The 17,513-nt window shown below is 39.1% G+C and overlaps 1 protein-coding gene across 36 annotated transcripts in view; it reads right to left on the bottom strand.

The window, feature by feature from the left end:
- Positions 1-17,513, bottom strand: part of SORBS2 (sorbin and SH3 domain containing 2) — a 204,819-nt gene that overhangs the window by 165,746 nt on the left and 21,560 nt on the right. For 30 of the 36 annotated variants that reach the window (XM_028165371.2, XM_007177890.3, XM_007177897.3 and 27 more), the window contains exon 2: positions 3,400-3,537. The gene's annotated coding sequence lies outside the window, so the exon portion shown is untranslated. Of the gene's footprint in view, positions 1-3,399; positions 3,538-3,891; positions 4,000-17,513 lie in introns of those variants that run through there. The other 6 variants (XM_028165372.2, XM_028165373.2, XM_057537437.1 and 3 more) reach the window with 3 other exon arrangements.

The following is a 17,513-nucleotide window of genomic DNA, read 5'->3' as shown; positions in this document are numbered from 1 at the left end:
TCCTCACCTGTACATTGGGAACACAATGCCTGCATGACCAACCCCATATTAATAGTAATACCACCCTACCTTAAGATAGATGATCCAGGAAATCAAAGTAGTTATTGAATGTGAAACACCTATGCACTGGGTGAAATAAAAATACAATCTGTTATCTCTGATAATCCTGAGTATTAAATAAAATTACAGGTGTGGGTGTTTTGCAGGTAGAGTTTTCATTTCTAGGAGAAAGCCTAGTTAAAGAAGGCAGTACTGAACCATCCTGATGCGTCATCCTGTGCTTCAGATGGTCTCTTCTTATTTCCACTGCTCTCATCTTTCTCCCCTTCCTCTTCTCAGTTGCTTTTGGTTTAAATGTAACATATTTGCTGAACAAAGCTTACACATCCCCTCTTCCTTTCCAACCACTCAAAACACACACACACACCTTCACAACCCAGCCCATTTGACTGTCACACAACAGCTCTAGGTAAAGCTTTTCTGAAGAAAATAGACTCTGCTGAGTACCCCTTTATCCTCAGTATACATTACATTACAAGTATCAGTACTGAACTTTTCAATGCTTACAATGTTCCCTAGGAGTATATCAGTTAAGCAGACAAAAAATATATATATCTGGAAGTTTATTATTTTTCCACCAATACATTTGACACCACCTTTGGAGAGCGAACAAAAGGCATACTGTCAAGCAGATAGACCTGGACAAAATGTTACTCTTTGTTCCACACAAGCACAGAAGTATATTTAAGCAAAGAAAGACATTCCATGACTCTCCTGGGACTTCCTTCCTCAGCTGAATTATACCAACATGTTCACACCACTTGGTTCAGACTGTGTTGGAATTTTAAATGCAGACTTCTATTTGCCAATGCTTCAATCCCACAGCTATAAAAATTCATATTAGGATTGAACCTGGCTTTAAAACATCATAGAACAAATGGAAGTTTATTGGAAAAATGTGTAGACACATGAAATTAGTCAGAGATATGAAAATAAGGGGTGTCCTTGTTTGACAGATTCTATACTTCTACAGGACAGCCTTAAAGTCGCCAGAAGTCACCTGGTTTGGGATTATGTTTCAAATCCAGGCTCACTGGCATTCATGAAACTTTTGGCAAAACATGGGCCAAGTTTCAAGCAAGGCTGGGTAGAATACTTCTTTCATGTGGAACCTATGTGAAACTCAGTGGTTTTGACGAGGTTTCTCCTTGAGTTTCACATTCAAACAAGCCAAAGTTTCAGAGTAAAATTAAGGGGCAGAGGGAAACAAACAAAAAAACCCAAAAGAACACGAGAAAAATGGCTTGCCTAAGAATTTAATGACCTCTATCATGTTCCAAACCCATTTCGTCCTTTGGATTCTGCAAATGAACTTGTATTGCCTTTTAGCAATACATTTCTCCTCAGCAATGCCAAATCAAGCCTTCCTAGTATTAAGGAGGAGAGTATTCTAGACCCCCCCAAGGCAGGGAAGTGTATGCTCAAAATAACTGGAGGATTTCAAGTTTTGACTGTACACACATCACAGAAATGGGATGATTAAAAAGCTCCATATTATGCAGATCTGAAGGGAGAAAGTTAGCAATTAAATGTCCAGCTTTTGGAAATAAAAAATTAGACTGAATAGCGCTAGGTTCTCCTACTATCTTACTCCCAGTTCTAGAGATCGTACTGCATCTGCTCCTAATCTGGAGGGACGTCTCCCATAGCTGACTTCCTACTCCACCCCTCTGAACAGGAGTCCTGCAGCCACTGGCTTTCTCCCTTGTCAGCAAGGTGCAGAGCACGGAGCACAGTGTATCAGTCCCCACAGTCAGGGACTTGCACAGAATCCTGACAGGGTCAGGCTCGCTCCACTCTTCACCTTCACCAGGACACGGGGACAGCTTGCCAGGGAACATCAAACTCAGTATCCGGCTGAGGACTTTGAAAATATCCTTTGCTTGTGGTGAAGAAGAAAAGCGTGACAAACAAATGGAATAACACATGAATTTTCTCCCAAATAAAGAATCTGACTGAATGGCTAGAAAGCGCTACACTCTGCCTATTTTAGGAAATACGTTTTTTTCATTCCTTATCCCTCATTCAGCAGAAGTTTCACTACCATAACACACTTCTGGCTACAGAGGATTTTTCTTTTCCTTTTTTTTTTTTTTTCTAGTTTTCCTTTTTTAAATTTTCTTTTATTTCTCTTTAATTTTTCTTCTTCTTTTTCTTTCTTTTTTTAAAAAAAGTTACCCGGAAGATGTGTGTTTAAAATGCATTTTTCTTTTGACATATGGTGTGACACCAATAAACTTCTTTGGAAACAAGAATCTCTAAATTCCAAGGACTTCAGTGTCCATGTTAAAAAGCAACAGTAAGGCCCCGAGGCACATGGTAATTTGGAGGCACTCAAGTGAGGGGTTGATAGAATCTGGTCTGTGCACCGTCATTTGCTGCTTGATTTTAGACATCTGCTTGGAGGGGAACAGAGAGCTATCATAAAGTCTATAATGGTCAGAGAAACTTGCCATAAAATAGTCTTGGCCTCTCAGTTGGGGGTCCCTGTACTAATAAAACCTAACACATATCAGTGAGAGAAAACCAAAGCCCAATAGATTATTCAAAGGAAATAATATAAAAGCGTTAAACCAAAAAATAAAAAAATAAGACTTTTTACTGAACATAGTAAATACTCATAACGAAAGTAAATGCTGTGTTTGAAGTTAAAGTCCACAGATCAAAGTACTTTGCAGAATGTCAAGACCAAGCATAAGGTAGGGGAGGGGGAGGCACAGAAAACTCTCCAAAATATTATATTGTCACATTGGAGAAACCTGCTAGCCGAAGACAGTCAGCTAGTTCAGGAATTCTCAAAACCGAGTCACCAAATTGTGCTAGGAGTATACAAAAAAACAAAACAAACAAATAAAAACTGTTCTCATTCTACGCTAGTAATGAACAGCACAGTGATGAAAGAAGGTACTAAGGTAGAGCTATCTCCTTGTCCTTAAAATAATTACTAATATATCTCCTTTCCTCAGGTAGTTGCATCTTTTTCCTTAAAAAAAATGCCCTTAGAAAGTTAAAAATAAGTAAGCCGTCTAAACAGGAAAATTAGGATGTCTGCAAGGCTCTGGACGACTCTGGCAATGAGGCTTAATTAGCGTTCTGCTGCAGCTCAATCACAGGCAGGTCTGTACTGCAGGTCAACATGACAGAGTGCGTTCAGCACAGTTTAAAATTACAGCCACAGAAATGCACAGATGCTACTCCTGTATCCTGGAACACCGTATTTACCTGGAAATCGTTCAGCACCCCAGTTTATTCTCCTGGTTAACAAGTTATTTAAAAAACATTAGTCATAAACATATCATAAACCAATAACATCACTCCAGAATTAAAGAAAAATCTTACCTACAGGCAGCCGGGTTCAACAGTTGCTCTGAAGAGAGGTAGGAGTCATTGGCCTTTTACACGTGGAGATTGTTTATTTAGCCCTTTTTTAAAAGGTCTTGAACTCCAGAAGTTTAAGATTAAGTCCAACCCAAGTGTCTGAAGGAAAAAAAAGGCAAGAGAGAAGGCAAATGAGAGACGGAAAGAATCCCAGCTGCTGGGTGGTGCTACTGTTCTGAGAGCGTTTGAGCTATTTTCAGCATTAACAGCAGCCGGGGTTGTCTGCAAGGGATGAAAAAACCTTGCCGAATCGCCACAGCCCCCCTCCGGGGAAGGGGGGCGGGACACAAACCAGGAAACCCACAACAACTTGCTTCACTGTGCAAATATTCATTTACATTTTGAGGAAAACTGCCAGCACGATTGAAAACAAAACACAATAAAACATTTCAACTGAAATCTTAAAGAAACATAGTGCTTTGCCATAATCCTCGCGTTTTCAAAATGATCTACCTGGTTTGTTGAAAATAAGATGTTCTATTTATGCCTTATTGAGAGGAAAGACTTTTCTTCTGATAGTTCCTTGCTTGCTTATATGGCTCTTTAAAAATATTTTAGATCTCTCTGGGAGGAATAGCTGTTATCATCCTATCCTTCTTAAGACTGAAGACAAATGGTTTATTTCTAGCCCACACCCAAATTTCCAGTTTCATCAACTATGCTATTTTTGACAGCTACTGGGTTAAGCTGTTGACATTTCTTATCTGTTGGCAGAGATTGGGGTCCATTCAGTGACAAGACGCAGACAGGCACCCGTCCCCTGACTCTCCCTCCAAAGGCCAACGAAGAAATATTTCAGATTGGGTCACCAACAATGACTGGCAAACTCTGAGCTTTCATTTTGTTTGTAGAATGATGAATTAAGATCTACAAATTGTATTCATTCATTCATTCAACAAATATTTTTGTGGCAAGTACTGAGTCTACTATCTGCCAAGAACTCTGAGAATACAATAGTGGACAAAATTAACAATGTCTTTGCCTCAGAAGGCTTACAGCACACAAACGCAGCAAGAATAAGGACGGACTTTGCTATAGACTTTTACAGCTTCTTTTCCACAGGCTATTCAAACCATAGCAACTGGAGATGGAGATCTCTTTCTACTCTGACTGAAGGAAGATATGCGTCATCAGACTGACTCCTGACTTCCATTGCTTCATTATGCCTTTTGCAACACCCCTAAGAAGGAAAATTAGTTACTTCCTACCAAGGAAACACTTAAGTATTTTTTATAAAAGCCTTTTTTCTACGTAGATGAAATCCCTGAATCCTCTGAATTCCCTTTTCTTCATAACAAAGAGAAGGCTTGCACAGTCAGGAAGTACCGTGGAGAGGTGAAAGAAGATTCTCTGATCTTAGACCAGTATACAAACCACCTTGATATATTTTATAGTTAATATTATGAAGGTTGCTTACCAGAGGCTCAGATCAAATTCAACTCTTTCCTTGCCACTGATTAGAGAAAATACTGAGGAAAGAAATAGGTGAGGGAGAATAAGAGGTACGGACTTCCAGTTGCAAAATAAATGAGTCACAAGTATGAAATGTACAGTGTGGGGAATCTATACAGTCAATAACTATGTCATATCTTGGTATGGTGACAGATGGCAACTAGACTTATTGTAGTGATCATTTTGAAATGTATAGAAATGTGAAATCCTGTTACACTATGCCGGGTAACAGGAACTAACATTGTGTTGTGGGTCAATTATACTCCAAAAACAAACAAACAAGCAAACTCATAGAAAAAGAGGTCAGATTTGTGGTTACTAGAGACAGGGGTTGGAGGAAAGATAATTGAGTGAAGGCAGTCAAAAGGTACAAACTTCCAGTTAAAAGTAAGTACTAGGGATGTAATGTACAGCATGATAAATGTAATTAACACTGCAGTATTTTATATATGAAAGTTGTTAAGAAAGTAAATCCTAAAAGTTCTCATCATAAGAAAAACATTTTTTTCCTTATTTCTTTAATTTTGTATCTACATGAGATGATTGATGTTCACAAAACTTATTGTGGTCGTCATAATGTACGTAAATCAAATGATTATGCTGTACACCTTGACTTATACAGTATTGTATGTCAATTATATCTCAATAAAACTGGAAGAAAAAAGAAAGAAAATACTGAAGACTATGCATGATATGTTTTTTAAAAAAGTTACATGACTGCCATTTCAACTACTATGGTAAAATAGTGAAATCTTTCGGAATGATATGCTTATGTTAAGACTACGCAGATATTTAAATTAAAAAAATTATAACTTACGTTTGAAATATGTAATCAAAATTTTAAAATAAGATTAACCTTATTTAAAAAATATGCAGCAGGGTTTTTAAAAAGATCTCTGTAGAATAATGCATTTTTCTGTTCATTTATTTTAACCGGTCCCATTTTAATAAGTCTTAAATAACTGTCAGTTTAATATCGGATATTTACTTTACTTGGTCAAAATGATAAATGGTAATTCTGGCAAAAAAAATGGAAGCCTAGCCTCAGAAAAAAAATTTTTAATTGTTTTTACTTTTTCCTCCTTATAGTAGTTTATAATGAAAAGGAAAATACATTTTAAAATTGGCCTTCCTTGAGAAACTATGGGAGTTAAGGGAACAGATAAAGGTTAACTATTTGAGTACTAAGTCAAACATAATTTTTAAATTCCAAACTGCCTGCTTTTCACACCAATACTGAGAGAAGCCCATTGCCTCCTGTTTAACTATTATTAATCATTTTATGTCAATCTGCACTTGAATGAACAGGTTATGACCCTGCTAGCTCCCCATTTAGGATGAGTCCTACACTGCCAGGTGACTCACCCAGGTCTCCTTTGTTCCCCAAAGATCCTGACTGTCCAGACAGCCTGTCCATAAGCACCTTTTGACAGATTTGATGTCACAGAAGAGTGCAGATTGAGGCATAGTTTTAAAGGTTAGAAGACAGTAAATTTGGACTTTCCTACTTTCGCAACCACTATGACTTTTATAAGTTATTAATGCCTTAGCAATTGTACCAACTGTACTACTGTTAATGATTTTATTTATATTCTTTCTCTCTTTTTTTGTTTTTACAAATAAATTGATTTAAAATCATTAGAAAATGTTTATATTAGAGTTGGACTTCTTATATTGGTGAAGCACTAAATAGGGCTTTGGCATAACCCTTCTCCTGTATAAGATAGGGATAATAACAGTACCAATCCACAGAGTTGTGGGAGGGTTTACATGATGGTGCACACAAAATGCTTAACTAAGCAATGCCTGATGCATAGAAAGCATAAAAGTTAATGCTATTATCACTGTAAGTCTAGAGCTTGGCTATCCAATATGGTGGATACATATGGCTGTTGAGCACTTAACATATGGTTCGTCAGAACTGAGATGTCATATAAGTGCAAAATGTACACCAGACTTTGAAGACTTAGTATGAAAAAGAGACTGTTGATCATATATTGAAATGGTATTTCAGACATATTGGGTTAAATAGGATAATTTGTTAAAATGAATTTTACCTGTTTCTTTTTACTTTTTAAAATGCCAGAACCTTTTAAATGTACAAATGTGGCTTGCATTCTATTTTTATTGGGCAGTGCCATCTAGGCCAATGGTTCTCAAACTGTAGCGAGCATCAGAGTCTCCTGGAAGGCTCGTCAAATCACAGAATGCTGGGCCCTACCCCTCGTTTCTGACTGAGTATGTCTGGGAAGGGGCCTGGAATTCTGATCTCTAACAAGTCCCCAGTGATTCTTGACCACACTTGGCGAACCATTGGTCTCGATCCACGCTACTTAAAAGAGTGGTCCATGGGTCAACAACTAATTCTTGGAGGAATTAGAACACTTGGCAAGTTTGCCGGCAGAGATGCAGGCTCCAAAGACTAAGATAAGGACCTAGTTACAAGAACCCTTGTGCGAGGCATGAGCGGGACCGGCCGCCATGTTCACTGAGGTTCTTAAACTCTCCAAAAGGGCAGGATTGGTTTCGGAGGCTCGAGCAAGAATAATCTTTCTGAGATGGAGAGGGGGAAAAACGGATGGAAATGTTGGAAGTCAGTCTAGCTGTACATTTCCTTCTCTCCCTCCATAGCACACAAGAAAAACTGAGATTGTTTTCCGCTAAGTATTTGTCTAATTAAAACAATGTAGCTAAGGCACAGTTGATGTAGAACAAACCATGCTAGAGGGTATTTATGTCTCAAGAAAGGATCTTATTAACTCAGATAACACTCCACTTGTTAGAACCATGAGAAAGATTGGTATTTTAGAGTTGAGAGGCTTCTGGATCCTCTGCCCCACCCTTAAATAAGTGAGCACACTATTTTGAATGATCTCACCAGCTTGCCAAATGACTTCTCACTTTTTCAGGTGGCACCAAAGCCTTGTGGGCTCAAAGGGCTTCCTGAAAATAAAATCCTCATTGTAAGAGAGAATGCAGACCCACACTGGTAATATTTAAAACTCCCAGTTCGGTATGCAGCGACCATTTGTAGCTTTATGTCTCACAGGTTGGTTGGTTGTTTCAGAAAACTTTAAAATATGTGTAATGCTTAACGGCAGAGAGTCTGGAGCCAGTGTGTCTGGGTTTGAATCCTGGTCCTGCCACTTCCGTGTGACTTTGGGCCAGTTACTTCACTTCCCTGTGTCTCTGTTTCCTCCTCTTTAAATAGGACCTATCTCAGTGGGCTGTTGTGAGGATTAGAATAGCTGTCATTTGAAAGGAATGTAGAAAAGTCTGGCACGTTGTAAATGCTATTATTGGTTAAATAATTAAAATATAGTAGAATCTAACTGTGCAGGTTAGTATATATGGCCAAATGTAGTAATTTGTTTTCAGATACCATGATGATTTCTAGGGCCTTTTATGTGCATGGGTTCTTGAGTACATGTATTTTGAGGGCTTCTTTGAGAGCTGTTTAAATTTTTTTCCCAAGAGAACTCCGAATTCTCATTTGATTCCTCATCACTTCCTATTAATTGAGAGGATCTCAGTAGGAAGGAAGTGAATGTAGTTTTCCCATGAATATTGTTTTCTAGGTTACATTTTTTTTCCCCTCTGAAGTCCTTTGAAAAGTGAGTTGCAGTAGAAATGTTTGAAGGTTTTCGTGGCCATGTCAGTTGGGTAGCATTGTCTAATATTCCAGGAGGACAATGCGTCATTCTCTTAGTCAAATATTTTAGTGCTTAGGGAGAGGCAGCACGACCGTCTGAAACGGTGGCATGAGTTTCAAAGATGTACCGAAAGGGCAGTCAGATTCTCATACTATAGAGACAATAGACATCAGATAACGCTGATCAAAGGAAGGGATAGACCCCCCAAAGTCTGGCATGTTGAATGCAAAATGAAGGCTAGATTAAGTGTACTGACATCTTTTACACTTGTCTGCTTAGACCACATGAAACAGAGTGAAGCATGCTCAACAAAACTGGTGATGCTTGGAAACATCATGCCCTTAGTAAGTGTCAGCAGGGCCATCTCCAGGAACCTCAGTGTTACACGTGCAGAACAGTGAATAAATGCACTGAGTGGGGAAACCCAAGCCCAACAGGTGAGTGGTTTCAGACCAGTCACGCAAGCCCTCTGCACTCGTGCCCTGAAAGGGAGGGAGAAGAATTGAGCTATAAACCCCTTCCTAACTCTAACATCTCAACTTTTGCTTGGACTTAACAGAGATTCCATTTGACCGTTCCCCCTTGCCCCCATAATCTACATCTAAAGTTGTCAAATCGTATGTGCACTTATTTCTGCTTCCTGGTTAGCGATGTGAAGCGAATGTGTTTTAGGAGGTGATTTGCCATCTCATGTGCCATTATGCAATCTGGGACTGAATTTTACCAAATAAGGTGAGAGTCTGAAGGAACGATTAAATAACCAGTATCAAATGCAAGAGATTCTATAGAAATAATTTCTTAAAACCTTTGTTACAACTCACTTTTCTAGTTAAAACCTTACTGTTTTTAATCTTACTGTCTGAACTCTATATGTATTTAGCAAGTGCCTCTGCTGTTTTATATAACCATGACTAAGCTTTTCTTGATATTTATATGCCATTGAAATTGAGCATATGCAACAGTTGCTGCATATGGTAGAAAAATCGTTAAGATAAACCTTCGTAAAGGGGCCTATTTAAGGCTCTGCACAACCTGCTATCTTCTCACATCTCCACCCACATCTCCTATCCTCCTTCTAGCTCCATTTCTTCCAGGTTCTCTGGTCTTCTCTCAGTTCCTGGGATGGGCCATGGTCAGGGCCATGGTCAGGGCCTGTGCGTGCATTATTCCCTCTTGCCGGCCGCCTGCCCTGCTCAGCAGTGGATTCGTGCACCCTTCAGCCCTCAGCTGAAGTGCCTTTTCCTCAGGAAGGGTTTCCCTGCTCCAGCCAAGGTCAAGCTTTTTTGTTTTGTTTTGTTTTTGGAGTATTATTGCTTTACAATGTTGTGTTAGTTTCTGCTGTACAAGAAATGAATCAGCTATATGTGTACATATATCCCCTCCCTCTTGGACCTCCCTCCCACCTCCCCCCATCCCACCCATCTAGGTCATCACAGAACACCAAGCTGAGCTTCCTGTGCTTTATAGCATGTTCCCACTAGCTATCTATTTTACTCACGGTAGTGTATATATGTCAATCCTAATCTCCCAATTCATCCCACCCTCCTCTTCCCCCAGCCCCCGTGTCCACATGTCTGTTCTCTATGTCTGCGTCTCTATTCCTGCCCTGAAAATAGGTTCATCTGTACCATTTTTCTAGATTCTACATATATGCGTTAATAGAGGACCTAAAAAGATGGAGAGATATACCATGTTCTTGGATTAGAAGAATCAATATTGTGAAAATGACTATACTACCCAAAGCAATCTACAGATTCAATGCAATCCCTATCAAATTACCAATGACATTTTTTCACAGAACTAGAACAAAAAATTTCACAATTTGTATGGAAACACAAAAGACCCCGAATAGCCAAAGCAATCTTGAGAAAGAAAAACAGAGCTGGAGGAATCAGGCTCCCTGACTTCAAATTATACTGTTTTTAACTCTTGAAGAATCACATTCCTCACATTCCCTCCAACATCAAACGTTGCATTTGCTTGAGTGATTGGTTCATGTATGTCTCCTCTGATTTCCCCTTCTCATCGTACCCCAGACGTGTGTGTTGTATCTGCGCCTTGCACAGAGGAAGGGCTCAGTGTGCATTTGATTAAATAAGTCCTGCTCAAGGCATTAAGCAACACACAATGGCATTTTTGTTGTATATTAACGAGAATTTGTAAAATGAAAGTATCTTGTAAAAAGCAAAAACTCTGTATGCTAATTAAGCAGCTGTTTCCAACCAAGAGGATTCTCTGAACTGTATTGCTTTGTAGTTACGTATTTAATTTAAAAGCTTTTTGAAGTATCAGATAGCACTTGTTTTCCCCCTCAGGATATAATATGTTCTATTATCTTAATAATTTGCATTTATCTTCTAAAATAGGCTTGAAATAAATCAAGTTACCTGCATTCTCGCATCATCTCTCCAGACCTTTTTCAGAGCCATGTAATACTCCATTAGGGTGTATTAATCACTCACTTGGGGTCCCTGATCAAAATTTCTTCTGATTAGGGTTGTTGGAGAGAATGACATATTTGTCTGTATATTGCTAGACAGTTATAACCACCTGGCTCCCTACAAGCCATACCTGATGTTGTTTATGGTACCTGGTGAGCAGACAGACAGGCAGACGGACATGAAGTATCACACCAACAACCCTGCCTGGTCAGGCCATTGTCATTCCTGTGACTTGAAACCCTTCCTCATGTCCATACGGTGCATTAGTTATAAACACACAAGGAATGAGTAGCCATTGAGAAACTGGGAGATTTGTGATCTTGTTCTCTGGCAAAGGAGAGGAAAGGAGAGCTTTGGGTGGCCTGGGCTACAGAGCAGAGTCAGAGACTGGAGGCTGGTCTTCGCCCTGTTGCCTGGGAAGAGGCTGTGTAATGCTTTCTTCTTCCACGGGCACAGGGACGTTGGTTATGGCCTAAGCATGTTTGAAGATGTACTGTTTTGTATATTCTTTTCATACATTTGTAAAACACTTTGAAGTCATCAAAGCACAGCATGAAAAGTATCTTTTCTGAGGCATTTAAAAAACAAACTAACTAACCCAACAATCCATGGCACATTTCCATCGTTACTATGGCCACAAAAGTTAATTTTGCAAGGACAGTCATACATAAGTAATACACAAAATGTTAGAAAAGTTTTCTTGAAACTCACAGAGATGAAATATGAGTGAAGAATAAAAAAGGAAGAGTTGACCAGCATTCAAGGGTTAGAAGGAACTACAGATTTGTTATATCAAGTGCATAAGAAAAACATCTTCCTAAAATGAATGCAGGTTAGAAATGGCAACCTTCAGATATTGAACATGTTAATATTTTCTGTGTTATCTGTCCTCTAATCCAGACCTTCCTACCTCTTTCTGTGACCTGTTGGTGTGTCCCAAGTGGGTTACAGATGTTGCTGCAATATTATCCCTTCCGTTGTCACCTGACCAGGCCATACCTGGGGCGGCTGGAGCTTCTGGACCAGTCGCCTCTGGCTATTAGCAACCTCTTCTGTTTACCTCAGTGCCAGATATAGAAAAGTTTGGGTGGGAACGGTCTAACCAGCAAGGTCAACCTCCTAAAAATAGCAACAATAGTCTTATTAACAGAAAGGAAACACAAGAAATAAGATGGTATGGGAGAGGCATGTTAGAAATGTCAAGAAATAAGTAATGATATCTCAATTTTACAAAGAAGGGAGAAAATCACTGTTCAGACTCCAGGCTGAGCCAGGACTGGCCTGGTCTCCAGAGGAAGGTGCTAGAGGGCCTCTCCTGCCTGCAGCAGTGGGTAGTTTGTGTTCAGGCAGAGGGGTGGGGAATGGACCTCTGAGTCAAAGTAAATGCTCACATTTTTACCTTCTAGCGAGTTTCCTCTTTTTCTCAGCAAGGGTTTCTTTCAGGGTCATTTTTGAATGAAGTTTCCCTCTGATACATTTTATTTTACTATTTCCAGACTCATTATTTCCAGACTCATTACTCTTTAAAATAAATAATGTAACACAGTCCTGGCAGACACAGTTTTCTACCTATGGAGGATCCATTTTTGCTTTCAACTTTGCTACAGACTCCTGGTACCATGTCTATTTTAAAACTTACCCTCTCAGATTCCCTTGCAGTTTGTTCAGGCTGATAGGCTACAGGCAAGACATTTCACACGCGCGATAATAACACAGAACCTCCTGAGGAGAAGGCCGTTCTGCCCTTTGCCCTTTAACCTGGCATTGCTCCTCTAGGCTGATGGAAACGCAGATGCCCTTCTGGGAGGCACCTGCTGAGGCAGAGTTGAACCCACCCTGGGCTTCTCGTTGTTTCAGGGAAACCAACCCCTCACCTGGTTAAAGGTAATCTGTTCCTTGAAGCTATAAACATACATGACACAACCATCTAAGGACAACTTTCTCACATCAGGCTGTCTGAAAGATAGCAGAAGACAATTAGGCCGGCTATTAAGATGTCATGTACATGGGACTTCCCTGGTGGTCCAGTGGCTAAAACTCCACGCTCCCAACGCAGGGGGCCGGGGTTCAATCCCTGGTCGGGGAACTAGATCCCACGTGCCGCAACTAAAAGACCCCACACGTGGCAACTAAGACCTAGCACAGCCAAATAAATAAATAAATATTAAAAAAAAAAAAGATATCATGTACAGAATAGTTTCGGAAGTTCTGAAAGTACTTCTGGATATCAACAATCAGCCCTCACAAGAGTTGCTGCGTTCAGTTTCAGGCCCCTTATCGTTTCCTAATGGATTGAAAATTGCAGTGAAAAACAGAGCTGATATGTTTGAAGCCCTTGGAGCTGCAGCATTTGAATCTTTCTGGCTTTAAATAAATATAGTCAAGTAGTTGGCTCTTTTTTCTAAAACTGACATTTAATGATCAGTGATATCAAGAGAAATAAGAATATCATAATAATATACAGGAAATACAAAACAGGAACCCATTGTTTATCCTGTTCTCAGTGAACATTGCCAGAGCATTGTTCAGAAAACTTTGAACAGGGTCACTTCAATGTAGTTTACCAAGCTTTCAAAATCTAAATTGAATGATGGAGTTTGTCCTTGTTACAGAAAAAGTGACTTTGAGAAAATATTCAAGGCTAGGGATGTCTTGAGTTTGAGTATTAAATGACCTTAAAGATTTCTACTTATGATTTCTTAAAATGGTAAATGCTCTCCGTCATAATTGAGGCAAAGGCATGTTGGATTAGGAAGCCAATAATTTTCCAGTTTTTAAATAAAAACTGAAGATACACATACAATGTGGAAATTATTTTAAGCGTTCTTGCCTCATGGCTTCTGGTTAAGTACCATACATTGAGGAAATGAATATAAATTGCAATACATTCCATTTTATAACAAGCAGTCACGTATAAATATTTTATCTTTCTATCCATATCTGTGAAGAACATGATGGCTGAGAGGAAGGCTCTGGAGGCTGTCTGCCACCATCAAATCTGACTCCACTGCTTCCCATAGCATGGTTACTCGAATCTCCTTGAGCTCCAGTTCTCGCATTAAGAAAATAAGAACTATTGCAGTACTTGACTCATCTGATTGGTATGAAGACTGAATGAGTTAATATACGCAAAGCTCTTAAGACAATGCCTCGTACACAACAGGCATAAGTGTTGGTTGTTGCTGTTACCATCATTTTCTCAATGATGCATGACATGTAGTTAAAAGCATGGGCTTTGAGGATAAATAGTCCTTAGTTAATTTTCTGGTCGTTACCCTTAGTCACTGCTTGGTTTGGGCATGCTCTCTGAGTCTCACTTCCCTCAGCTGAAAAGTGGGGATATCATTAGTTACCATAGAGCATTATTAAGGGGACTGAAGAAGATACTGCATGGAAAATCACACCTGGCACACAGTAACCATCAGTTATTTTTAAAAATCAGGTAGAATTAAATTATTTGCAAAAGTATTAATTGATCTTTGCAAACACGTGTACTTTCACTTTGCTGATGGGGAAAATGAAATGGATAGGACACACTGAGATACTGAATTTAATTTCCTTAAATTTATTTCAGATAGCTCACGTTCAGACTTTTATGGGGTTTAAAAAAATTTTAATTTTAAAGAAGCATTCATGGAATTGTCAAACAGCTGGATTAAGAAAACTCCCATCTTTGCTAATGACTTTGCTAATGACTTTCTCTATGGTTGATATTTTCCTCTTTAAAGCAACAGCATTACCATCATCTTATTTGGTGAGTAGAGGGTGGAAGAGGAAAAGATATTAGCATTAAAAGGAATAACCCAGAAGAAGCAAAAAAGAATTGACTTTGTAAGTCCCTGTGAGCGTCTATCATTCCCTTAGCAGGTGGGAGGAACAGAGTTATAATTCTATCCATCTTTGCTAAAAACAAACATATACTAACTTATATCCATTGACTACAATTCTGATGAGTGATAATTGAAGTATAAGTACCTCTATTATAGCAATAATTACATTGCAAGAAAAAAGAATCAAGGTTTGGAATCAGGCTTAGCTTGCCTAGTGACAAGCCCTGTCACTTTTAGCAAGTTACTCAATCTGTCTGAGCCTTGATTTTCTTATCTGTAAACTGCAGACAATATCCCCTACCTTTTGGGGAGCCTTTTGAGAGGATGAAATGAGACTGTGTGAAAACCAGTTAGTTAAGCACCTGTTGTGGAAGGATGTTTGATGTATTGTTGCTGTTTGCTGTTACTTTCCTGCTAGACTGTAGGCTCCTTGAGAACAGGCTTCCCTTTAAAAACACAAGTATCGTCTGTTCCCAGCACAGTGTCCGGTCCCTAGAATGTACTGAGTGGCTATCTAATGAAACCAGGCGGGGATACCCTGCATGAGAAACTGAAACAACCGCAATAATACATAGAAGGCTTGACTTGTTTAAGTGAAAGAGCTGAGAGAGACAGGCATTGACCAATCGAACTTCTGTTCTGGGGAAGAGATTTAAGTAAAAAGTAAATAAAAGACAACCTTTTCCTCACACATTTGGAAGGGAAAGATAAGCTCTAAGGAACAGAGAAGGGTTGTCACAGTGATCATTATGCTACCTGAGGGGATTGTAAATAGCATCTTTAAATAAGGCTATTTCTACATCTCACCTATATTTTCTTCCTTTGTAGAAAGTTGGTAATGAACTTAGTCCATGATTTCTGTGAGTTGTTGTCTGATTTCTTCTTTGAGTCATAGGAGTTTTTATGTATAACTCAGATCTTCTGATTTCTCTTTGATTCCCCCCGCCCTCTCCCACATTTTCTCTTCCCTACACTGAGTGTCTCCACCGTGGGGACTCAGAAGTTTGATGCCTACATCCAGTCACACTGATCCTGGAGAGGCGGGCTCTATGTATTGGCCTTATCCTAGGTCTCTGCTACAACACACATATCCTTGGCAACGGTATAGTCAGCAGATTTGGGGCACCAGTTTTGGCTTCCCATAGTTTTTATCTTTCGTTTAACCTTGAATCATAACTGGAAAGAACATTGTAAAACCTACCTACTCATCCCCTTTATATTTTGAAAATTGGGATTTAGAGGATCACTTTATAGAAAATCACTAGGATCAGGGTCTGAGACACTCTATCCCAGTGGGGCTGAAAGGGCATAAACAGCATCAGCAGCAGATTCTAGATCTAAGTTGGGATGAGAATTCCCACTGGGTCCTGTCAGTCAGTACCACGAGCGCCAGGGCTACACCATCACCGACTTTTGCTACTTTCTTTTGCCTGGGAGCAGCTTTGATAGAAACTTGTGTTCAACCCCTGATGAACTAAATTAGAGGTGAATGCTACCCACAATAGCAGACTCATTAAAGTATCAGGTGATGGCTTCAACTGCAACCAAAAGAGGTTTGTAGAGATAAAAGGAAATAGACATCAACAGTAGAGAAGATGAGGTTTGCAATAATTCTAGTAAGAAGGGATTCAGTGGTGGAAAGAAATTAATAGACTATATCCAAAAGAGAGAAGAAGTAAAATTTGGAGCTTCCAAGTTCAGTATTAGGTATATTTTAATTGAGGTATAGTCAGACACGCAAGTAGAATAAAGTGATCTTGGAATCAATAAATTATCAAAGGAGAATAATACCATTTAAGATAATTAGAAAAATGACTCAAAAGTGAGATAATTCTCAGTAAGAAATTATTTTTATTAATGCAGGGCTTGCTTAGTAAAACTCTTCTAAAAAATGGAACCCTGAGTTCATTTTATAGCATTACATTAGGGTACACTTATTTGCCCAGTTTTGCAATTATACTCTGTAATGAATCCTACCTGCAAAGACAGATAAAGAGGGCTAAATTCAGGTTGCCTTTAGATTTGCATATACAATGTTGGGTAAGAGAAGAAGGAATTGGAAAGGCCTTAACAAACAGTGCCCATCACCTATGGGCAAACCAAACCTGAGCTATAAATTGCAGTGGCTCTACCATTCTGTAACATGAACTCTGTTTTCTTGTTCCTGATTAAGATCTATCCACTTGGCCTCTTTTCAAAAGACTTGCGCGTGACATGTATACACTGAAATGTATAAAATGGATGACTAATAAGAACCTGCTGTATAAAGAAATAAATAAAATTCAAAAAAAAATAAAAGACTTGCGCACATTTGAACACACCTTTGAGACTCCGAACTGGACTTCTGCACCATGTTCTATTTTGGGTAACCACAAAGGTACTGGAAATTTCAAGTAGTAACAAACGCCACAGCCTACAAGCTGAAGAACACGAGCTGGTGAATACCTGATTCCCAAGTGTCGGAGCACCCCCGGGCTGTGGGCTCCAATTATTCTTTGGGATTAGGGTTGACGTACGGATTTAGACCAGGTTAAGTCATCTTTGTTGTGATGATTTTATTCTTCCAGTTAACATAATATTGCTCTTTTTTTCCCCCTTGTATCCTCAAAATTCACTTTAAGGTCTTTTAAAAAAATTTTTTTTATTGGAGTATAGTTGATGTAAATGTTGTGTTAGTTTCAAGTATATAACAAAGTGAA

Source organism: Balaenoptera acutorostrata, chromosome 21 (genome assembly GCF_949987535.1).
Source record: "Balaenoptera acutorostrata chromosome 21, mBalAcu1.1, whole genome shotgun sequence".
Lineage (NCBI taxonomy): Eukaryota > Metazoa > Chordata > Mammalia > Artiodactyla > Balaenopteridae > Balaenoptera > Balaenoptera acutorostrata.
Note: the sequence above shows the minus strand (reverse complement) of the source record. Positions and strands in the feature narration are given on the sequence as shown.